The 25,969-nt window shown below is 42.0% G+C and overlaps 1 protein-coding gene across 1 annotated transcript in view; it reads right to left on the bottom strand.

The window, feature by feature from the left end:
• SPIN1 (spindlin 1) overlaps positions 1–24,695 on the bottom strand; it is a 65,380-nt gene extending 40,685 nt beyond the window's left edge. The window contains 1 exon segment of the mRNA XM_079925501.1: positions 24,487–24,695. The gene's annotated coding sequence lies outside the window, so the exon portion shown is untranslated.
• Positions 24,696–25,969: the final 1,274 nt, after the last annotated feature.

Genomic DNA, 25,969 nt, shown 5'->3' on the forward strand with positions numbered 1-25,969 from the left:
ACTCCAGCTACACAATGGCCCACAGAGGAAGAGAAACATCCTAGGAGCCTTATCCACTGAAGGCCCCCACTTTAGCCTTTCAGATGGCACCAGACTAAGGGCATAGCTGAGCCACCATGTCAACTCTGGAATGCCTATTTGGGCTTCTTGCTGCATGAGAAAAAGAAACCCCCTTTGTGTGTGAATTTTCTTTATTTGTAAATGGGCACATTTGTTACTGATACAGGGATTTAAAAGTAACAAAGCCTTTGTCTATGTTAACAGGGAAAATGATTAAGACTAGTTTATAAGTAATACTGATCAAGGGATCAGTATCTCTCTAAAATAGAGTATAATACACAACAGTGAAAAACAATAAATGACCCCAGGGTTTCATATGTTAAAATATTCATCAATAGGCTGATTAGAATTTACAGAGTACCTACTTTGTCTTTAGCACTAGGCCATATGCTCTAAAAAATATCAAAGAGTAAGAAAATATAAGATCAAAGAACTGGCTAGGATTAGACAATCTCTCCCTTAACAGTAACATCTCTTGGTTTAGCTCCTTCAATTACTTACACCATACTACACATCACTTTAATCAATTCTCTCTCCTAAGAATATGACTAAATCAGTGAAGAAAATAGGAGTGCTGAATTTAGAATGGTGTGCATAAAAAGAACTTGAGGGTACGAATTACTATTTCAAATGACAGAAACATGGGGCGTTCACTGATCAACAAAAACTTGACAGCAATTTTTGCAACTAATGAGATGGAATAAACATTTCGTTACAAACAATATGATCAACAAAAAAAAAAATGCTTTTTGCAGAGCGGCTATAATGTGCCAGGCACCTACCTAAGCACCTGACAACATAAACACATTTATTCTTCATAATAACCCCAATAGATACATACCATAACAGTCCCATTGTTTAGATGAGAAAAACCAAGGCTTAAGAAGATACAAAATGCACCAATGTTTATACAGCTAATAAAAGAGCAGGACAGAGCTGATGAGCCTGTTGGAATTTAAATAGTAACCTCTCAGGTGACTTATACTTCAGTCAGTCACCACTACTGCAAGTTAATCTTACTGACAAATATTTAACAGTTAAATCAATATTATCTTTACGAGAGGAACTAAAATCAAAGAGAAAAGAGAAACTTAAAAATCTTAATCCCTGTGGCTCTTCTACAAAGGAATTCCAAACACTACAGTTAATAAATATAATAAATTCTAAATCACATAGCAACCACTTGTAAGATTAATAGTAATTTTCCTAGCAGAATTCTCTGATTCATTTATCAAAGAACCTTAACATGTTATGACAGGTTTTTTCCAATATTCAAATGTATTTCTGGAATGGAGAAAAACATAAATCTTAAAGAAAATACTACTTACCTATTTTATTTTGTAGCCTATAAGATTTTTAACCTTTGTTTTTAGGGTGGACAAAAATCATGCAAAGTCTAAACTTCTAGTATCGGCTGTGTGCCTCAAAAATAAGAATTAATTTCTATTAAATATTCATTTCCATACATTTCATTCCAGTAAAGTTCTTTCAAATAAATACACAAAAAACTGAGCTTACCTTTTTCCCTATAAATATCCTAAATCTCACTAAATCTAATACTCAGCTAGTCATCTCACTTTCACATCTTCTTTCAAAAACAAATGATAAATCCTTTGTTTACTATAATCCTACAAGTATTTACAATTCACTTGCTGTATTTACTGGACATCTATAACTTACTGCAAGAGACCACAGGAAAAAAAAATTAATATGATCCCTACCTTTCAAAAACCTAAACCTGTTTCTTTCACATGTGTATGTGTTTAAAATACTGGAAATCACAAAGCTTTAGGAATAGCAAACCACTACGAATTACATGAGAGCATTTCTCATTTTTACAACTGTTTTAAATTTATTGTACTAAAGTGTAGAACTGCACTGCCTACCTGCATCAGCTCTGGACCGCTGGCCAGGTGTCTTCCCGAATGGGGTCTTCATTCATCTGTATTTAAGTGAGCAGCAGAGCTGCTGGACTAGGGTGAAAATTCAGTATGCTCCAATTTGAAAGTTCTCACAGAATTTCAATGTTCTTGTTAATCCATCATCCCAAGCGCCTTTTTTTTTAATAAGTTCAGCAAAAATACGTGAAATCCTAAGTACTCTGTAAGACAGTGAAATAATAGTTCATTACTAGAGCATCACAAAAGCAAACTACTCCAAGTAAGCCATCAAACATGACAAATTTTAAACGTAACATCAGCTAAAATACACTTTGCCAGGAAGTAATTAACTTTATTTCCTCAGACCTCAGTGCCAAGGACAACACAGAGAAGCAGGAGAAAAGGAGGTACTAGACCCCTCAACAAGGAAAAGTGCAGTTCCTCACGGGTCAACTAAACATAATACAGCATCTGGCTTCCGGCTTCCCCCATTGTATCCCAACCCATTTTGCTGGCAGCCAATCCATTTTGCTGGCAAAAGTCAGAAAAGGGTAGACACTGGCATGTCAGAAAAGATTTAGACTGGCAGGTCCCATATTCTTGATGGGACACAAAAAGACCCAGCAAGGCACTGGAGTGGGCAACAGAGGTGTGGCAGGTGCATGGTGGAACAACAGCTGGAGGGTGAGGCAGCACTGGAAGCTACTTCAAGTCTGAGCCACAGCTAGAGGTATGGTCAGTAAACCAGCAGCCTTGGGCAAAAGAAGGGATTACAGCCAATAAGACTTCGCAGTTCCCTTTCTGCTCCCAAGCTTCAGGAAACCAGAGCGGAAGATCCAATAACTCTGGAGGAGCCTCAAAGAAATTTCCATACCCATGCAAAAAAGTCAGTTTATCATTTAATTGAAATTTGGGTCCAGTTTACAGTCCACGTAGTAAAACATATATGGAAATGTATTCTCATAGAACACAAAAATATCCACCACAAATTTCACTGAACCACATGACTACGTTCAGTTCTCGTTGTTAGTCATCATGTCTACATCATACAGCCATGCATTCACAGGTTTAAGAATTGAAGGGAATGAATTTTCTAGAGACTAAAATTCAACAAAATAGTTAAAATAATTAAAAAGCCTAAATAACAAGGGAGAGAGGAATCATTTCAACTGGTAAAAATGCTTAACTATATAGAACTTCAAGGGAAATTTAAAAACAAATGGCTTTTATAATTCATTTAATGAATATTCAGAATGCCTACTGTTTGAAGCTTAGGTAGAAGGGGAGAGACAGTACACAAATAAGTAAGGAAAAAAGACAGTATTTCAAGTGGCAATAAGTTATACAGGCATCCCTCAGAGATATTGAGGGTTCAGTTCCAGACCACCACAATAAAGCAAATATTGCAATAAAGTGAGTCACACTAATTTTTTGGTTTCCAATGCATATAAAAGTTATGTTCATATTATACTGTACTCTATTAAGTTTGCAGTAGCATTATACCTGAAGAAAACTATGTACATACCTTGATTTAGAAATACTTTATTGCTAAAGATGCTAACCATCATCTGCCAATGAATGCCAGGTTGCCACAAACCTTCAATAAAACAAGGTATGCCTGTATAGAAAAAACATGGAAGCAGCAGCTTTTCTGAAGGTGACCTTTCCCATGCAAGGTTCATGTGCTCTTCCTAGGAGCTACAACCAGCCTGCCTCCCCACGCACTGAGGTAAGGAAATGAAGTCTAGGCTGTCATGACAACAAAGTCTAGGCTGTCATGACAACAAAGACATACACTTGTCTTTCCCAAGGCCACCCAACAGACATGTAAGCCTCGCATCACTCTACCTCTTTCAGCACCAGAAATCTCACTTCCCCATTCAATTCTTCCCACTCTGATGTATCTTTCCCTACTGGAACCCTACAGCCCTCTTCCCCCATCTGCCCAAACCTTTCTGCTGCCTTCTGAAAGGCAGTCTGTCTGTAGCAAAAGTCTATCTAGGGTCCCCTCCATCCAGCAGCTCTCTCCAAACTGGTTGTTTGTGTTCCCCAAACAACCTTACTTACACAATCTCTCCTACCCCAACACCCCAACGTGGAGGCACGTGCCATAGCACTAGTAATAACAGGCCCCCCTTTTCGTTGCAGTCATCCACCTATTAATCCTCTAGTCATCTGCACACACTCTTGAAGATCTTACTTGTTTTCCATCACATTCTTGGCAACATATGATCCTTGAACAACGTGCTCCCTTGGTTCTCTGACATCCTCATTTCAAACTACCTACCCAACTCCAACCAACTATCTCCACAGCCACAACCTCAACCTTCTCATCACCAATGACTACAATACCTCTGGAATCTTTGTTTCAAGCATCTAACACTCAAAACCACCTCTGATCATTCCACTTTTCCTACACCAGAAGTTCCACTCCAACAATTCTTTGATGCAACCACTACCTCCAAACTACAGCCTGACCTTTTTCTTCCTTGGGGACTAACTTCCCTCATTACTCAGCTTAGATTCCACAGATGGTCAACCACTAGAGTGACTCCCTTGCTTTTCTCTTCCTGTCACTTTCTGGCAAAACCCTAACCCAACTCCTTTCCTACTGCACCCACAATTTCAGCCATTAAATGGGGCTGAAAAACTTCCCAATTTATAATCTCATTATCTCAAGTGGGCATTTGACAATACCAAGCCCATCCTCCTATCTGCTAGTTAGACAGAAGCAAACAGAAGAGAACTACTCATCTTCCCACCACAAATTCACCAGCTGGTTGGTAGCCTCTGCTACTATAATAACAGATAAACTGTGTTTAAATTCAACCCTTTCATATGTTTTAACAATCCCATCTCTATCTTCTCTATCAATTTCTGTTCTCATCGGTATATAATAAATAATGCAGTATTTCCCAATTTTAAAAACATCCCATGACTCTGCTCCTTTTCTCTGACACTCTTTACAAAGCTGCTTCAAAGACTGAAGAATATTTTAATCTACACAAGTATCAATGTTTCTTAACTTAATAAATCAACTTGGTTCTATAACATGAAAATTTTAGCTTACTGATGGTCTAAAGAGTATGTACCCTTCTCACTAGCAGATTTAAGCTTATCTTGGTATGATTTTTCTACTGCTTACCACTTCATTAAAATTTTCAGGTTGAAATTGTTATAATACTTTTTAAAAAGTATAAGACACAGATTGAAAAAAAGAGTTGCAGAAGGGAATGATATAGGAGCTTTTTGAATAATATAAGAAAACAAAATTCCAGATAAAAGTTCTTCCCCATTTTTGAGTTGCAATTCTATTCCAACTGCTTGATCTTATCTTAAATCCTGAGACAGCACAGTCTCATTTCTAAGATAGCAGGAGTCATAATTTTTTTCAAATATTACACAAAATGTTGTCAAATGGAGCTTAAATTGAAGCCAATAAAAAAGATAGCTCTGTATTCAGGACTAAACCCAACAGATTGCTAACACCATTCAGTGAAAGGCTGTTAAAAAATAATGTTGCACAGTACCAAAGAATCACCCCAAATTACCTGTTGATTATAAATGCTTCTTGACAATGGAGGGATCAAACAATTCAACACCACTAATTGTGAGCCAACCACACTTTAGAGGCTTCCAGATGTGATGTGATGCAAGGTACATCACATCATTATAAAACATTCTTGACAAAAATGCTTTATCTAAATCTACTTGAGACTCTAGACCTAATTCCCAGTTTTTAAGAAATACAGGTGATACAAGAGAATGTGAGAAGTTTCTACAAGACAAATGGAATACACTCCTTAAAAGGTCAATGTCATAAGAAAAAAAGGTAGACATACTGCTCTAGATTAAAAGAGACTAAAAGCAGACAGCAAGCAAACCCTGAATGAATGGTTTGGAGGGGAAAAAGCTATAGAAGACATTGAAGTCTGGGGAAATTTAAATAGGGTCTATATAGTAGATGACACATTATGGAATTATCATTAACCTTTAAAAGCACAATAATGACACTGTAGTTATACATGAGAATATATTTATTCTTAGGAAATACATGCTGAAATTTCTACAGGTAGGCTGAATTAATGTCTGCAAGTGAATTTCAAATAGTTCATGGAAAGAAAGTGATACATACACAAACAATAAAGTGAAAATGACAAAATATTAATTTTTGAATCTATACAAAGAACATACTAATGTTATTCTCTGAACTTTTATTTCAATTTAAAATTTTTCGTAAAGAAAGCTGGGGAAAAGAAGATCCTGGATTTATTTCCCTTTGCTATAAGTCCATCTGTATTAAATATAATTAACTATCCAAGCATGCAATTTGGCTAAACAATCTTTAAAACATGTCATGAATTTAGTTTCGAAACTCAAAATATTTCTGTAACCAGCTGAAAGGGGAACACAAGATTCTCACAATTTCACAAACAAGTGTCCCCAAGCACATGCTGTGTGTCACACACTGCTATATATGCATCAACTCAGACTCTACACAACCACCATAAGGCACACATTATACTTGTTCCATTTTGGAAATTAAAACCCTACGGCACCGGGACTTCCCTGGTGGGGCAGTGGTTAAGAATCCGCCTGACAATGAAGGGGACACGGGTTCGAACCCTGGTCCGGGAAGATCCCACATGCCGTGGAGCAACTAAGCCCGTGAGCCACAACTAATGAGCCTGCACTCTAGAGCCCGCGAGCCACAACTACTGAGCCCACACACCACAACTTCTGAAGCCTGCGCACCTAGAGCCCGTGCTCCGTAACAAGAGAAGCTACCACAAGAAGCCCGCGCACCTCAATGAACAGTAGCCCCGGCTCACTGCAACTAGAGAAAGCCCGTGTGCAGCAATGAAGACCCAACGCAGCCAAATATAAATAAATTCATATATAAAAAAACCCCTACAGCACCTTTGTTATACAGCAGAAACTAACACAACATTGTGAAGCAATTATACTCCAATAAAGATGTTAAAACAATAAATAATAAAAACCTACGGCACCGAAATTAAAATGCACGTGGGCATACAGACTACAAGTAACATAGCTGAGATAAATTTCTTATTTTAAAAATAAACACAGGGACTTCCCTGGTGGTCCAGTGGTTAAAACTCTGTGCTTCCACTGCAGGGGGCACAGGTTCGATCCCTGGTAGGGGAACTAAGATCCCACATGCATGCTGCAACTAAGACCTGGAGCAGCCAAAATAAATAAATAAATAAATATTTTTTTTAAAAAAAGTTACATATCAAAATATTTGCTGCCAGCTGCTATCACCAAACAGTGCTATTTATAAAAAGAAAATAAATTTCTAAAACTGCTTAAGCAAAAGTGCCATGTTCCAAAGAAATCTCAACACTAGTGGAAAAGTACAAACCGCTAAACACACCAAGTGTTAAGCTGAAGTTTGGGCTGCCAACAAGTGTCTTACAGTTGTCGTCACAAAGGGTTCAAAGTGTGGGGAGGAATGTATGCTATCACAAATATTTATGTGAAAAATGACATATGGCTAAAATCTGAATAGGACCTGAATATTAAACAAGAAATAATTTTCTTAATTTCTTAATTATGATATTGTAGTTACAAAAAAAATCCTTATTTTTAAAAGTATCATGATGTCTGCAATTTACTGCAACTTTCAAATGGCTTAACAACAAAAAATGTTGAGTATAACAAAATGTCAGCAAATGAATCTCAATGGAAAACATACAGGTATAACTCAGCTATAGGTTTAACTTTTCAGTGTATAGGAAGTTTCATTAAAAAAGTTTGGGGAGGGCTTCCCTGGTGGCGCAGTGGTTGAGAGTCCGCCTGCCGATGCAGGGGGCACGGGTTCGTGCCCCGGTCCGGGAAGATCCCACATGCCGCGGAGCGGCTGGGCCCGTGAGCCATGGCCGCTGAGCCTGCACATCCGGAGCCTGTGCTCTGCAACGGGAGAGGCCACAACAGTGAGAGGCCCGTGTACCGCAAAAAAAATAAATAAATAAAATAAAAAGTTTGGGGAAAACAACAGCAGAGAGAGAAGAACAGCAAAATCTGGAATTGGTGGCAACAACACAGATTTACTGTAGGTACTCCAAAGTCTGTAGCTTATTTCCTAAGATGTGATTTTTAAAAATAGATTAAGAAAAGGTGGTAGGGCTTCCCTGGTGGTGCAATGGTTAAGAATCTGCCTGCCAATGCAGGGGACACGGGTCAAGCCCTCGTCTGGGAAGATCCCACATGCTGCGGAGCAACTAAGCCCATGTGCCACAACTACTGAGCCTGTGCTCTGGAACCCGTGAGCCACAACTACTGAGCCCACGTGCCACAACTACTGAAGCCTGCACACCTAGACCCTGTGCTCCACAACAAGAGAAGTCAGTGCAACGAGAAGCCCCTGTACCGCAACCAACAGTAGCCCCCACTCGCCACAACTAGAGAAAGCCCGCACGCAGCAACGAAGACCTAATGCAACCAAAAATAAATAAATAAAATAATTTTTAAAAAAATTATATAAAAAAAAAAGGTGGCAAAGTATTTGCAATTCCTGAATCTGGATGGTGAGTATACAGGTGTTCGACTGCGTTTCAACTTTTCTGTATGCTTGAAAATGTTCACAATAAAATGTTAAGAGAGAAAAAGGGTCAATAGTTTTAGATTCTATAAATCTGGAAAGAAAAAACATTGTATTACAACTCAGAACCTTCCTAAGTACCCAAAAGAATTTACCAGAAAGCCCAGTCACAAATGTTTCAATGGATGGCATGTAAAACCAGTGCTCTAGAGGTCTCCAGCATAGGCTGTCCCTTTGGCTAAAACCTCAAGATTAAAATGAAGGGCTGTTTGAACACAGCATTGTTAATTACCCAGTGTTTGGCTACAGTACATACCAAGTGTATATCTGAAGGCCTTCAGGGCCACAAACTCTCATATCAATATAAACAAAATTATTAAACAGCCTAAATCACGAGACATCCAACCACCAAGTTCTAACAAAGGAGCTCTTAAGGATGGACAAAATTCACAAGTATCATGAATTTGGATGAGGGAAAAATTCTATCTCCATTTTCCTAACTTTCACCTGAATTATACAGCAAGCACTTCCTTCCATCATGAGCGTATGAAACCACATTATTTTACCAGTATCCCTGACTTTCTCAACAACAGAAATCACAGATCTTTCCACCCCACTGCATTTATTACAGATCTCAAAACAGCTTTTAAGCTCATCAATTACTTCGGGGTTTTTTTGTTTTTTTGGCTGCATTGGGTCTTTGTGGCTGCGTGCGGGCTTTTCTCTGGTTGCGGCAAGCGAGGGCTACTCTTCCTTGAGGTGCGCAGGTTTCTCATTGCGGTGGCTTCTCTTATCGTGGAGCATGGGCTCTAGGCGCGGGGGCTTCAGTAGTTGTGGCTCGTGGGCTCTAGAGCGCAGGCTCAGTAGTTATGGCGCACAGGCTTAGCTGCTCCACGGTATTTGGGATCTTCCCAGACCAGGGATTGAACCCGTGTCCCCTGAGGTGGATTCTTAACCACTGCGCCACCAGGGAAGCCCTCATCAACTACTTCTAAATTAAGTTATGAGGCCTGCCACAGAACAAGACATGACCGGAGTAGGTCAGCCATCAGGGCATTAGTCATCAAACTGTGACAACAGAATTGGTGACTGTTGTAAAACAAAGAGTTTGGCTAGAACTTGCCCCCTCCCCACCCCCGTTCCTGGGAAGTACCTTCTAAATCGTTGGAATGTCCTAAATGACAGGAGTGTTTGTGATTTATGGTGGGTCCCTAGATAGTTTGTGCTAACAAGATGACTCAGGATGGGGCTGGCCACACCAAAAAGACCAACCACGGGATTAGAGGATTGGAGCTTTGAATCCCGATAGCCCAACTTTCAAGGAGGGAAGCTAAAGACTGAGCTCAACCTCATGGCCAATGATTCAATCAGCCATGCTCACATAACAAAACCCCAATAAACACTCTGGACATAGAAGCCGGAGAGAGCTTCCCTGGTCAACAATACTCTAACTCCATGCACCATTACATATCCATGTGCAGGTCAGTGATACTCCTGACTCCACAGAAGAAAACTAGAAGATTCCCATTCAAACCCTTCCAGACCTTGTCCTGTGTGCTTCTTTTGGATGGTCATGGATTTGGATCCTTTTCTGCTATAATGAAACTGTATCATAAGTATAGCATTTTCCTGAGTTCTGTGAGTTGTTCTAGTAAATTATCAAACATGAGATCACGAGGACCCCCGAATTCGTAGCCAGGTGGTCAGAAACATGGGTGGCCTGTGGACCACCAAGTTTATTGTTGGTGTCTGTAGTGAGGGCAGTTTTATGGAGGACAGTGGTTTGGCCTATAAAGTCTGACCTCACTCTGGGTAGCTAGTGTGTCAGGATTACAGTGCTGTGACACACAGATCTACTATGCTCTCTTGTATTCCCTACCATCAATTATTTGTTGATCAATATGTGAAAGGAGAGAAAAGACCACCTCAATTTACTTTTTGATAAACATCAAGAGCTGTCACTTTAGTACCTTAAAATATGAAATTGTTTCTGTATGTCTTATCTGTCACTTAACATATTAACAAAAAAGCCATATTACTAAATTAACATTGTTTTCATATTTAGTAACTATTTAAATATAACATTTCTTCTTTGCTCCCTTGTATTTTATTCACTGTATTCAGAAACATTCTGAGAAGGTATCCACAGGTTTCACCAGACTGAGAAAACGTCCGTGGCACAACAACCCCTGCCTAAAACCACTGGCAAAAAGCAACCCTGAATCTTTGATGTGTCTTTAAAGGCCACCTGCAGGAATCAATGTAAAGAATGGACAATCCTGGTAGTGATGGACTGGTAATTTAGACCACTCTCCTGAAAGCTAGAATATCAAAATAAAATCTAAAAGAACACCCTTAACAAAAACTATTGGGAAGCAGTGTTTCTTATAGAAAAGGTTAATTGCAGGTGAGCGGGAGGAAATATATGAAGAGCCTGGAACATCTTGCCATACCAGAAGCCAGGAAGCTATCAAGGTCAGGAAGATCACTGGAATGGTGTCACAGAGACAAAGGGGGATCTTTTACACTATTTTCTTGACTATTGTACAGTTCACCCTCCACATCTGTGGGTTCCACGTCAACAGATTCAACCTACCTCAGATCAAAAATATTCAGGGGAAAAAAAATTCCAGAAAGTTCCTGAAAGCACTGGCAACTATCTACACAGCTTTTACATTGCATTTACAACCATTTATGCAATATTTATGTTGTATTAGATATTATAAATAATTTAGAAATGACAAAGTATATGGGAAGATGTGCACAGGTTATATGCAAGAAACTACGTCGTTCTATGTAAGGGACTTGATTTTGGTATCCATGGATTTTGGTATCCTCTGGGGATACTAGAACCAATCGCCAGCAGATATGGAGGAACGACTGTATATGACTGAAAACTTCCGTGACAAAAACATGAACACACACAGTGACACATACACTAACCATATGCTTGAAGGCATCAAAGAACTTGAAGATAGCAGTGCTTCCAGAGGCAGGACCTAGAGTGGTAGGTAAACCCCACATATGCAACCACTTTTCTCCCTGAGAGTAACTGCCAAGTGTTAAGGGGCAGCTAGAGGCTAATAACTTTGCCAGGTGAGGGGCCAAAGACCAGAACCCAGGGACTACCAAAGGAAGGAGGGGGCTGGTGAACCCACGTCTCTATGACATGGAATCCTGAATTGCTCTTGCGAGCTGGAGGAATGGTAAGAAGTCCAGCCGCAACTCCTCTTTACCCTAAAACTTAGCAGAGGTGATCCCAAGCTGCCAGCTCCCTCAGACGTCTGGCAGAGCAAGCATAAATCCTCTCTAGGAATATCATCCTGACCCCAAATTATCTCAAACACTTTAAAAAATGTAATCTACTACATGTGCAACCATGCAAGTTAGCCCAGAAAGAGACAAAATAAAAACTAGCAGAAACGACAGATAAACAACAAAAAAAAGCAGACCCACTGGGCTACCAGGTGTTGCAGTTACAAAATCATACTTTATAGTAAGCTACAGGAAGGTTACAGGAATAAATAAAATTATTAAATGAAAAATAAAATAGCTGTGACTATTATGTTCAGAGACAGAAAAATAAGATATAAAACTTTGGTAGAAAACTATCACAGAACCAGATTTTCCAGAAGTGAAAAAATACAGTAAACTCAATGGATAGATTATCAATAGGCTGGCCTCATTAAAAATTAGTGAACAAAGATAGATCAGAAGAAATACCAAGGACGAAGCATGCAAAGGGTAAGAGACTGGGAACGCCTCACATGCATTTAAATGGAGTAGAGGGTAGGGGGGACAGGGCAGAAGAAATACTTTAAAAGATAATGGCTGCAAACTTCTCAAAAGAAAACATTACCACAGATTCAGTAAGACCTATAAACACAAAATATAAATAAAAAGAAATATATACCTAGACACATCATAAAAACTGTTGAAAACCAAAGACCAAAAAAAAAAAAAAAAAAACCCATAAAAGCCTGAAGTAAAAAAGATCCCATCCATGACAGCAAATATCAAACTGACAGTTTACTTAAGAAAAAAAATGAAAGCTGAAAATCTAATAACTTCTTTCAACACCTTAGAAGAAAACTGACAAGTTAGAACTCTATACAAATCAAAAATATCCCTCAAAAGGGAAAATCAATTTGAGATATTTTTAGACTAACACATACTCAAAGAATTCACTATTAGGAGTCACACAACAGGGGAGAAATAAAGAATGTTCTTCAGGCAGAAGGAAAATGGAATTGGAATTGGATTGGACTGGAATTATAACAAGGAACGAAGAGCAATGAAAAGGGTAAATCTAAATGGCTACTACTGTATAAATTAATAGTGTCCTAAGACAAAATATACACAGAATTAAAATAGCACAAACTGTGCTACGTAAGTGAAACTAATATAAATGGAGTTTAAGTGTCCAGGAAGAGGGGGAAACAACCAAATATTAGATTTTGACAAGTCAAAGATGCATGTTTTAAGTAACCTTGAGGTTAGCAGAGGAAAAAAAAAAAAAAGGCATTCAAAGAAAGCCAAGAAAGGAGTAAAAGACACATAAAACAGGTACAATAAACAGAAAGCACTTATTAAGACAACATACTCAAACCCAACTATGTCAACAGTTGGGTTAAATTTAAATATCAATAGACTAAACACTCCAATTATGAGAAGTATTGTCTGACTAGATTTTTAAAATCCCACCTATATACTGCTGACAACAGAAACGTCCAAAACATAGTACAAAGAATGAAAGTACAAGGTTAAAAAAAAAGATATACACTGCACCTGCTAATCAGAGAAAAGATAATGCAACTACATTAATATTAAGCTAATCAACCTTTACCTCTAATAACACTTTTGCCTTAAGGAAAGACAATTATTTTAAAAGACTCAACCGGTAAAGAAAATACACAATGCTAAACATTGTACGCACCTAGTAACATAGCCACAAAATAGATAAAGCAAAAATTATCGCAAGTAAGGAGAAACAGACAAATGCAAAATATGAGTATTAATACATTTCTCTTGGTAACCAATACAACCAGCAAACGAAAAGGAAAAAAGGATGTAGAAGAATTTAACACAATTAACCAAGTTAAACTAACAAACATAGAACACTGCATCTAACAAAGACAGAAGCACATTCTTTCCAAGCACACACAGGACATTTACAAAAAGTGATCATATGTTGGACCATAAACCAAGCTTCAAAAAATTTCATAAGCTTTTAATTACATAGTATTATGACCACAATGGAATGAAGACAGAAATCAGAAAAAAACAAATACAGCACAGAAGATTCTTAGAGCAGTGAAACTATTCTGTATGACACTATAATGTCAGATACATATTATAAATGTCAAAACCCACAGAATATAGAACACCAAGAGTGAACCCTATGTGAACTATGGACTTTGGATGATAATGATTTGTCAATGTAGGTTCACCCATTCTAACAAATGTACAATCTGGTGCAGGATGCTGCTAATGGGGGAGGCTGTGCTTGTGTGAGATCAGGGGGTACAGGGGAACTCTGTACTTTCTACTGTTTTGCTGTGAACCTAAAGCTGCTCTTAAAAATAAAGTGTATTTAAAACAAAAAAAAAAGTTTATCTGACAAGATAGGTTAATGAGTATGCTATGGTTACAAACCACCCTAGAAATCTTAGCTGCTTAAGATGAAGAAAATTCCCACTCCCACCCATTCCCTCCCCCTCTTTTCTCCACCCTTGCCCTCTCCCCCACCCTCTGCTCTCTGTTTGCTCTACACCAGCGGTCCCCAACCTTTTTGGCACCAGGGACCAGTTTCGTGGAAGACAATTTTTCCATGGACGGGGGGGGGGGGAGGGGGGGGGCGGGGGGATGGCTCAGGCGGTAATGCAAGTGATGGGGAGCAGCAGATGAAGCTTCACTCACTCACCTCCTGCTGTGCAGCCAAGTTCCTAACAGGCCACAGACAGGTACCAGTCCGCAGCCTGGGGGTTGGGGACCCCTGCTGTAGCTGGAATAGAAACTGATAGGTATATCCACACTGGAAGTTTGGCATTATCTACTAATACCAGACATAGGCATAATATACGACCCAACAATTCTACTCCTAAGTCTACCCAACAAAAAAGCATACAAGAAACATGCACCTGAATGTTCACAGCACGTCTGCTCACATGAGCCCCGTGACAGTCATGGAAATGAGCCTGCTGGATCACCTAACATGGGGAGCTGCTCTGTTCTGAATCCATCATCACCATTCCCCCAGCCCAACACTTCCCACAGGCTGTTCTAGCCAATGACTGGCCATAGGCAGGATGCTAAAGCAGGTCCATTCCTGCAGGAGAAGGAACTCCTCTGACCCCAACTTTGGCTGGAGGACATGTCACTGGCCTTACTTAAACTTTCTTAGAACTGCACTGAAGTCCGAAGACTTATCGTACCAAAGGTTCCCTCCAACCTCTTCCTCCTCTACATACATCAGTCCTGCAAGGGGCTGTTGGCTTTGTCACAAGTATTTCTCCTACAGCAAAATCTAACCCCAACTTGTTGTCTTCTTGTCCTTGGGGGACCTTAACAGGCTCAAATTGGGAACAACCCAATATTTATCAACAGAAGAATGAACTACTACCATGGATAATACATGAATAAATCATTACATTAATAAACAAACTACAACTATACATGACCGAGTGAATGAAATTAATGACAAAATGTGTAGAGTTCCACGGTTGGTATGTCACAAACCATGGATCTGTAACTACTTCTGTACTTTCAGTACATTTCACCAAAAAAAAAAAAAGAAAAAAAGAAAAATCAAAAAGGCAAGACTCTGAAAAGTCAACTATCCTTAAACCAAAGGGGAATTTGCTACTTACTATTAACTCAGATTAAGAAGCTACCCATATGCACTAATATGTATAAAATAGATAACTAATAAGAACCTGCTATATAAAAATAAAATTCAAAAATTCAAGAAAAATAAACTAAAAAAAAAAAGAAGCTGTATGCAGCCAGACTGTTTACATGGAGCCCTCCTCCCCCTTCCTTCATCATTCTCACATCCCTCAGAGGTAACCACTGTTAAAAGACTGCTGTGAATCTAATGACATATGCAAATTCTTAAAGCATAGTAAGTATAGATATACAAACATCTTAAAACACATACATGCACACACAAAGTTCTACAACTTGCTTCTCTTACTAAACATTACATTTTCCATGCAGTATAGGAAATTTTTTCCTCTTATTTTTATTTCCCTCTTATTTTTAATAGTGACAGAACATTCCAGAGTATGGACATAAAGATCACTTACTTTACTGTTAACTTCAATATTAGACAGATGTTTCTCATTTTTCACTACCACAAACACCACTATAATGAAAAATCTTACACATACAGGTTTGTACCTTTGTGCAAATACATCTATACCATAAATTCCTAGCAGTGGAATTGCTAGGCCGAACAGAGTACAGGCATTTTATATTGTTTCAATGACGCCACCTTCCAAAAAGAGTCCACCAAATTAGTCCCACAAGTCATATAAACTATATATTTAAAGGCTAATGTATTTTAGATGAACCCTGCTTTATGGACTAAAGCTTGTGGTGAAGAGTAATTATGAATGGAAAGTACATAAAATTGCTTTTATCTTTCACTGAGTCAATTTAAGGAAAAATTTCAGAGGGTTACACAAAAATACCAGAGTAACCAAAAAATTACTAGTTACAACCCAGAGATTGATTCTAAATAAAAAAGACCATTTAATAGACCTGACAACCCAGGATCCAACTGTCACCACAGCATTTACAGATCCCAGTTCAGTGCCAGCAGATCCCACTGTGATTTCTGATCTACAGAGAAGAGTGACCAGAATTCTCAAGGATACTGGGGCTTATCGTACCAAATGTTCAGATGTCTTGCAGGTGTCTTATGGCTGTGGGATAAGGCCTGAGTTGTGAACCTTCCCAGGAAGGGTAAGTCTTTCATGACAAATCCACTCCAATACTCCAATCTCCCTAAGCCTTTGGATACCTTCCTCTACAGTATACCAAGGTAGTTCTGGCATCTCAACTCCACTTAGTACAGGTCACCCTTCGGTTTGTTTCAGGCAATCAACCAAGCAGAGCCCTTTCTAAGCCCTCAAGCTGTAACACTGAATCCAGAATCTCTCCTTATGGGTCCACATCAATAAATTTGGCCTAACCCAACTTTACATTCCCTTCACCTTCAACTCACACCCTTAACATCCATTCCCATAAATATTCCCCAGGTTCCTATTTCTCTCATGGCAAACTAGACAATCTTTTGGGTAGGCCTACCTCTTCATGGGTCACAATTTGCACCTCACCCTTTGGGACCTCCTGGGATGATCCTAGGGGAAGCCAAATGCAGGTTTTTCAGGCAAAGGGAGATTAAGTTAAGGGAAGGGATGGAAAGGTTGCTTCTACTGGGAAAGGTAGCCCAGCAGAATTTAGGTGTTCAAGGTCTCCAGTTAAATCAGAATCTGACCATATGCCGCTAATCCAATTTTCAGGATCCCATTCCTTACCAACCAATGTTTTCACTTACAAACGGGGAATTCAATTTGCAGTTTTAGGGCAGTTGTAGAAACTTTCAGGTCCCTTATGTGGAACCTGACCTGGTAATTTAAAACCCTGAACTCATCGTTTTGCTTTGCAACGTTTTCACTTGGCTAGGCTAAATCGCATTCCCCAAGATTTCCACGCCCATTTGTTTCCAGATTGGGCGGGCCAGAAGAGAGACTACTGTGCAGCACGCGGAGGAAGTAAGTGAAGGGGCAAACATCTGGTAGGACATCTGCAGTCTGCACCCACTGAACTCCCCATTTGCTTCAAGGATGCGAGGCTGCAACAACTACTCTACCTTCCCCCAGGCTCCCTGAGAGTCTCTGCCTCCTGGGCCAAGTGTGTGTGGTTACCTCCATGACAAAGGGCCAGTTCTTTCAGGATATCCACACAACCAAGGTCAGAGGCAACAGAACTGACACAGCTTTCCATCTGTCTTGCTGTGGCTTCCAGTCTGGGTTCTCCCCCACATTACATCCACCTTCCCTTCTCAAATGCCTGTCCTATGGACTGCAAACTCCAGCATCAGGCACACAGACAACAGTCTTATCAACGAGTTGCATCATCAGCTCCTACACTGTGTTAACTGAGATCCCTGAATAAGACTGTCTGACAGACCCCTGTGCAACAGACCACACATTTAACCACACAGCCTCAACCTGCCCTTGGACAATTCTAGTTACTGCCCAGGGAATTTGAGCACTCACAACCCAAGTACTGAACTAAGGACTAGAAAAGTAATTACGGACAAAACAAGAAGAATCTCTACTTTAATGAAGCTCAGCCTTTTTGAGAAAACAAAAATCCATTAAATCATGTGAACAAATGTAACCCTGTAATTTTGATAAGCACCAGGAAGGACAACAATGTCCCTAATAGAAGAACTTGACTTCAGTAAAGTCAAGAAAACTGCTAGTTACTGTAGCAAGTGGTGGATATATCGAAGTTCCCTATTCTACCTTTATTATAAAATGTGCAAACTCACACAAAACGAATTTCATAAAAAAGTGATGCCTGAGACAAGCTCTAAATGAAACTAGGAATAACTGAAACCCGGACGGAAAAGCATTCCAGGAAGAGGGAAAGAACAAATGCCACACTCCCTGGTGGCGGAGATGATGATGGGCACGGGAGATGTGAGAAGGACCTGCATGGCTGGAGCAAGGAAAGCAAAGGGAGATGTGGTACTGGTGAGGTCAAGGCCCCAAAGTTTAAGAAATATGCACACCCTTAAGGCCACGTTTTGAAGTTCTGTCCTTAAAGCAATGGGAAGCCACTGAGGGTTTTACGTAAAAGGTGACATAATCAGATCTGCCTTTTTAAAAGGTAATTTCTGACACTAACAAATTACAAACACATTTACCTTTTACCCAACAATCTCACTATCTTGAAACTATACCTGCACAAATACAAAACAATACATCCACAAGGTTATTCACAGCAATGGACTATAAACAACCCAAGTGTTTATAATTAGGAAATGAACTACAAGCACAAAAGAATGAAAAAGAGTGTATACGAAGTGATCTCTAGAATGTATTAAGTAAAAAGGAAGAAACAAAAGTGTACACAAACTTCTTTTTAAGAAAGGCAGGTAAAAAACATACTTGTGATTAAATTTGCAAAAACAGTGGAAAAATAAACCAGAAACTAATAAAAGTGGGGCAGAAGGGGTACAGTGCAGGGATAGGAAGAAAAGGGAGAATGTGAACATACCTTAGTAATGCAGCTTTGATTCTGGAACTATGTAAATGTTTTACACACTGAAAAAATACATTAAAACATTAAAGAAATCCTTAAAAGTTAAAGATTTCATTCAAATAAACCAAACTAATGATCAAATTGGTTACAAAATCAGAGGGAAAATGTTTTCAAATGATTTTATAATTCAGATTGTCAACTGTACATCCTTGCATGGATACATTTTTAAAACAAGGAGAATAAAATACAAACCTACAATCACTCTACTGTTATTAACGTTTTCAAACTACTATATTTATACTGTAGGATAAAGGAAAGTAACTACTGTTGCTAAGAATGCAAATTTTTAACATTAGAGAAGAAAGGATAAAGTCAAAGTAAAAACCCTATAAAGTTAAATGTGAATTGGAAATATCAACACAAAATCAAAATTTATTATTTCCCAAGCCTATCCAATGAAAGCAAGGGCATCTCAGTAGCAGTAAGGACACACAGCACCAGATTTTGTTATCTAAATTCCACTGCCTGATAAAAAGAGCTAAAACAACTGGCTGATAGATATTGGGCAGGAAAAGCACAAAGTGAATCTAAGACATCTTGTAACATGAGCAAGAAACAGTTCAAAGATTAATGGGGTCGCATCCAAGGGAAGAGAACTAGTTTGAAAGGACCAAGCCATGCCCAAATTAGAACAAGCTGAGGGAAAAGAATGATGACTACTTGTTTAAAACACACCAAATACATAAAATTCCTTGGGTCCACAGTGATCCTGAAAGAGAGAAAGCAAAAAGAAACAACAACAAATCAACCCTGTACATAGGAAAAAGAACATTCTTATCCTGTGTCAGGACCTAAAACTCACACTAGGAATATTAACTTAGATATATGATTAGTTACTATACAGGTAGATATACAGGTCATACATACGTGTAAGTATATAGATCATCTATAGATAAATACGTGGATCATTTGCAGACAGGTCCAAAAATTAAACCTAGGTTATAAGGATATAACTATAAGCAAGCTGAACAACAAATATAAACAAACAAATATAATCTAAGTTTAAAAAGTTGTCATGCTTTATTACTACAATCTAGAAACATCTAAAATGGTATGAAAATGCTTTATTAACCTCTTCATTTACTCTCTCAACATTTGGATAAAACAATATCCATGATGAATGGATCCTTCCTCCCTCTACCACCCACCACCCACCCCCCAAAAAGTCAACACACTTAACATTCTAGGGACTCCAAACAAATTGCCCCTGCTTCAAATGACTTCATCTGCCTTCTTGAACAGGCTACACTCTTTAAACTAGAGCTCCTACACTGGCAGATTTCCTCCAATGCTCCTTTCATACGGTTTAATGCCTTTCAATGGCTCCCCTCACCTTTAGGATAAACACCAACCACCTTAATGAGATATGTACAATTATTTAAAATCTGGCCCCAAATTCATCCCTAGACAGACTGGCCATGCCAAATTATAAGTGGTGTCAGCAGTGGTATGATCAATACCCACAGAGAACTTATGATGTCCAGGGACCCTAGGAATCAGTCACACAGGAGTAACCGATAATACAGGGCAAACTTTTGGTTGTAATTCAAATCCAGAATGGTCTCAAACACTCTCTTCAGGACTCTGCTCCTGCTGTCCCTTCATCTAGACTTTTTTCCTCTCCTAATCTATATTCTTAACCCTGCTGGAACATCACCTTCTCTTCCCAGATATCAAAAGCATAGAATTTCCTCATCTTATGTATGGGTATCTTCCCTACCAAGCCGTAAGGTCTCTGAGGGCACATCTTTATGTATTATGTCCATACACGACTTATGGCAATTTTAAGGCCATATAATAAGCACCCAGTAGAGATTTAATTAAAAATTTAATTGGGACTTCGCTGGTGGCGCACTGGTTAAGAATCCGCCTGCCAATGCAGGGGACACGGGTTTGAGCCCTGGTCTGGGAAGATCCCATGTGCCGCGGAGCAAGTACGCCCATGTGCCACATCTACTGAACCTGCGCTCTAGAGCCTGTGAGCCACAACTACTGAAGCCTGCGCACCTAGAGCCCGTGCTCCGCAACAAAAGAAGCCACTGCAATGAGAAGCCCGTGCACCGCAACGAAGAGTAGCCCCTCCTCGCCGCAACCAGAGAAAGCCCGCGTGCAGCAACGAAGACCCAACGCAGCCAATAAATAAATAAATGTATAAAAAAATTTAATTGAAGACGAGCACAACTAAGCAACCTGATGTTGAAAAAAAAATGCTAATAACTATAGCAAAGTTCAAAAGCAGGATGGAGAAGGAAATCAACAATGACTGGCACCAGCTGCTGAACTTCAGGAACTGTATTGGGAACTCTACAAATCCATTGCATTTAATTCTCATAATAGCTTTATATGATAGGTTTCATCCTATAGGATGAAATCTAGGTTTCATCACAGGTTTAAGCTTTTTAAGAAAGCTTAAAAAGGCTATGTGATGAATCATGTATGTAGCTTTGAACCAGTAAGGAGTGTGGCTGGATTTCAACCCAGACTCTTCTGAGCTGAAGGCCATCTCCATGTCCAACTCCAGAGCTCTTATCCTTTGCACAATTGATTCCCTGCTTCCAATTTCTTTTCATTCAAGGAAAAGAGAAAGAAAACACAATTAAGCATCTAATAAATATAAGAAAGTATTTACATGATATATGTTAACTGTTCTTTCTCAGCAAATTAGAATCCTGCTAATAGCTAATTCAAAAGAAATACCCAACAGCATTATTTTTAATCTCTAAAATAATCCACAATAATTCTTCAGGAACAACAGTACCCTTTTTATGTGTTTCCAACATACCGGCAGAAAAAATGCTAACAATTAAGGAGTGCAGCCAGTGGAGTTTAACTGTATGCAATCAGGTAAGTCATTGGGAAGTGAGAACACTACATAATTAAATTTCTTCTAGTTAAGACCTCAAATTAATAACTCATAATTATACACTATCAGTGTGATAAGAGCCAAATCTGAGGTACTCTTTCCCATAGAATACACAGGCACACACAAATCACATCAACCTCCCAGTCCACAATTTACAGGAGTGGTACCATTACCGGTAAGGACACCAATGACCAACGTTTCACCATTACCTGGATTTCAAGAGTGTTACTAGATATTACACGAAAAACAAAACAAGAAGGGATCTGGGGCCAAATACGGAAAACAGTGCTGGTACTATTTCTCAGAGCCCTTAACCTGATAATGTGAATTGTGACCCTTGGGGAGAAGGAAAAGGACAAAGCAACGTTTCCCAAACTAAGGTAACCAAGAACCGTTTTGTTTTTCCTGTAGCATTTCTTAGCACTAGTATTACCAAGAATACCACCTTAAACACTGCTTCAGATATATATTCCAAAACTAAGTAAATACTGTTACTGTGGTCTGAATTGGTAAATAAAGGTACTGTCAGAAACAGTACTATCAAAATTCTGGGGCCAATAGAAAACCTTAAAAAATAGAATGCTAGGGGTTTCCCTGGTGGCACAGTGGTTGAGAGTCCGCCTGCCGATGCAGGGGACACGGGTTCGTGTCCCGGGCCAGGAGGATCCCACGTGCCACGGAGCGGCTGGTCCCATGAGCCATGGCCGCTGAGCCTGCGCAGCTGGAGCCTGTGCTCCACAACGAGAGAGGCCACAGCAGTGAGAGGCCCGCGTATCACAAAAAACAAAAAGAATGCTAAGTTAATCATAGAGATGACTGAGGGCCTCTTTTCCTTACCCATTTCACGGCATTTGAAAATAACCATTTTGCATTTTGTGGGACTTCTGGTGGTCCAGTGGGTAAGACTCCGCATTCCCAATGCAGGGGGCTCGGGTTCGATCCCTGGGTGGGGAACTAGATCCTGCACGCATGCCGCAACTAAGAGTTCGCATGCCACAAGTAAAGATCCTGTGTGTGGCAACTAAGACCCGGCACAGTCAAAATAAACAAATAAATAAATACTAAAAAAAATAAAGTAACCATTTTGCTACTCAAGAGTCAAAATAAAGAAATTCTATTTTATTTCTCACAAGAAACACACATCTACTACCCATAATTTTGACAAACATATTTAGCAACTCTTACATTTAATTATCAAGTCTGATAATAAAGGTTCTGTAATCCAGTAGCTACTACAACTTTTTGGTATTTGCCCATTAACCAAGGTTGGGGGGATGGGAGAGAAGCCTCCTCATTTCACTCTACCCCCATCCGAAATTTCACAGCCTCTGAAAGTTCACAACCTTTAAGAATGTTCACAAACTCAATCTGTCCTGGTATACATCCTCAAGTGTAGGTTTAGTTTTCACTTCCTAACAAAAGCTGTGTAGAAAGCAATTACTGTACTCTCCATCAATGCTTTCAGACCGCGGAGTTCCTTCCAGAAAATTCCAACAGAAGTTATATAGGAATTCGCATTTTGGTAGGTATGTCGTCTCTGGCACAAGTCACGTTATACAGTGTAATCCGTTAACACTTAAATGTATTTGGTGTTGCTTTTTAACGTACAGCAAAATCCATATTTGCTACTTCAACATGCATGGAAAACCCTCTCCAAAACCAGGAATCTCAATCCACAAATCATAAATAGCAAATAACCGTAAAGCAAATGCGTAAACAGATTTGGGGTGCCTACTTCGTGGCATTTATTGCTGAAGCCATCACTAAAATCTAACCCGGTAGAGTCGAGGACGCATCCGCAGTTGGAAAGATGAACAGAGCCAAACCGAAGGCACTGCGCAGTTTCCGAGCCGTGCAATTAATCTCAGCAAATGCTTGCGGAATGCGTTCAAGGTCACTCGTGATGAAAAAGAAAACTGTGTGAGTGTGGGTGTGCAGAAACCCCGCCGTCCGCCAGTCCCGCGCAGAGCTGACCAGGGCGCGCGGACAGGCAGCCAAGGGGGCGGTGGAAATTAGGAGGGGGGTGTTACGGGGAGCCCCGAAAAACCACCTTCTCCACGAAGCCTACTGCTGCAGGACCCAGGGCAGCCGCCGGGGAGGCTACGCCGTCGTAGGTACACAGCCCTGGGTGGGAGACCAGCGCCAGGCCTCAGGGGGGTCCAGAACCCGGAGTACCCCCTCCCCTTTCTGAGGTCTCGGTGCAGAGCCCCTCTCTCTCTCACGCTCCGGGGGGCAGTCCCCATTCCCTCCCCCACCTCCTTCCCACCCTCCACCCCAGCCCCTCCCCACGCCCCGAGGGCCCGTTCCCCTCCCCCCTTTACATCCCCTCCCACCCAACCAGGGATACAGTCCCCACCCCCGCCCCAGGGGACTCGAACCCCTCCCCCTCAAGACCCGAGGGTCCCATTCCTTCCTCCCCGCCCAGCCCGGGTTATGCAACACTCACCCCGCCCCGCCCCCCGCCAGGGCCCGCCGCAGCGCCCCCGCCGCCCCGCGCCCCCCGCCCACTGTGTGCCGAGGCCTCCGGAACAAAGCGCGCGGGCCGACCGGCCTGGCCGGGGGCGGCGGCCATGTTGGCGGGGGCGGCGAACAAAGGCGCGCGGTCAGAGCCCGAGGCCCCCGCCCGCGGCCCGGCCGGCAGGGGGCGCTGTGCAGGCGCCACCCGCCGCCCGGACAATGCGCCTCGGCCCACTGCTCCCCGGGCGCCACCGTCCCTCAGCGCGCCCCGCCCGCGACCCCGTTGCGGCGCCCGCTTCCCCACGGCGCACGGACCTCACCTGCCGGCCACCTAGGCCGCCGTCGGCAGCCCGCGGGCCCTGCCGTCCCGCGTCGCGCTCCCGCCCCGGCCCAACCGAGCCAGACGGCGCCGCCCCGCCCCCGCTCCGCGGCCGCCGCCGCCCGCCCCCGGCCGCACAGCGCACGCGCACTGCGCCCGCCGACTGCACCGGCCGAGCGGCCCGGCCCCGGCCCGACGGGCCGTACTACGCAGGCGCTGCAGTCGGTGGGCGGGGCCTAGAGGGCGGAGGGCGGGGCCCGGCGGACTTGGCTTGAGACTGCTCACCTGGTGGTGGGGCGGGACTGAGTGGGGGAGGGCCTGGAGGTGGGGCGGGGCCTGGTGGCAGAGCAGGCCTTGGTCTGGCACAACTCACCTGGCCGCCGAACAGAGCGGAGCGGGGCCTGGCGCCGGGTGGGGCCTGGCGGCGGGGAGGAGCCGGGCGCGGCTCTCACCTGGGGGCGGGGCTTGGCTGCGCCCCAGCTGCGCGCTGGAAGAGGCGGCGTTCAGGGCCCGGAGGCCCGGGAGAGGGGCGGCGCGGTCGCAACGGAAGTCTGGCATCCTTGGAAGTTTCGTTTTCGCGCGGTGGGAGGGCTTTCACCGAATGACTGTCCCTCCTTGTCCTTGAATTTAAGCAGCAACTCGACCTGCGTCGCGCACGCCGCCCCTTTGGATAAAACCGGATACAGTGACAAGGCCCTCCACTGGCTGAGCCGTGGCCGCAGAGACAGCGTCCAGTGCCATCCGGCTTCCCGCGCGGACCCCTCCGCCGCACTGCGCCACCGCGGCACGGACCCGGGCCTCGCCCACTCACCTGCCCTACCTGGCAGGGGAGGGTGAGCTCTGCAGCTCTTGACCCTGCACTCCCTCCCCGTGCGCCGCCCCCACCACAAACTGGAGAACTCGCTCGGCTCTCCGCGGAAGTCAGGAGCCAGGCATTCCCACGGTTACTTGTGAACTTGTTTGAGTTATGTTTAAGCCAAGATGCCCTTTGAGTGTCAGGTTATTTGTTTGCAGGAGGACGGGGAGAGGAAGGAAGCGTCCAGAACAGTTTTGACTCCTGCGGAGTGCCGTACCTGGAGGCTGAACCCCGGGTCTGAACCCCTACCCCAGCCTGGAGTTCTGCCCCCAAGCCCTGGCCTGGGACTCGCCTCTCCCCACATCCTCATCTCCCGACTCCCGCCCAGCCCTCTCCGCCCACCAGCCCGGTGTCCTCCAGCGAGTCGCTGGGCGGACGTGGTTCCTCGAGTGCAAAAGCGCAGTCACTTCGTAATAAACCGCCTCCCCGAATGTTGTCAGGTCAAATGACAGATGTATTATTGGAAAGCATTGTGTATACTCTAACCTGCAGGACAATTGTCAGTTAGCAATGCTCTTTGGGATTTTACTGGCACCTTTTTCTTCCAAGTAAGATTGATACGTGCCTGTTGGAACAATTAAAGTGCTCATCTCAGATGACACACTTGGCAAGAGCTACAAGTTCACAG

This window comes from Stenella coeruleoalba (genome assembly GCF_951394435.1).
Source record: "Stenella coeruleoalba genome assembly, chromosome: 7".
NCBI lineage: Eukaryota > Metazoa > Chordata > Mammalia > Artiodactyla > Delphinidae > Stenella > Stenella coeruleoalba.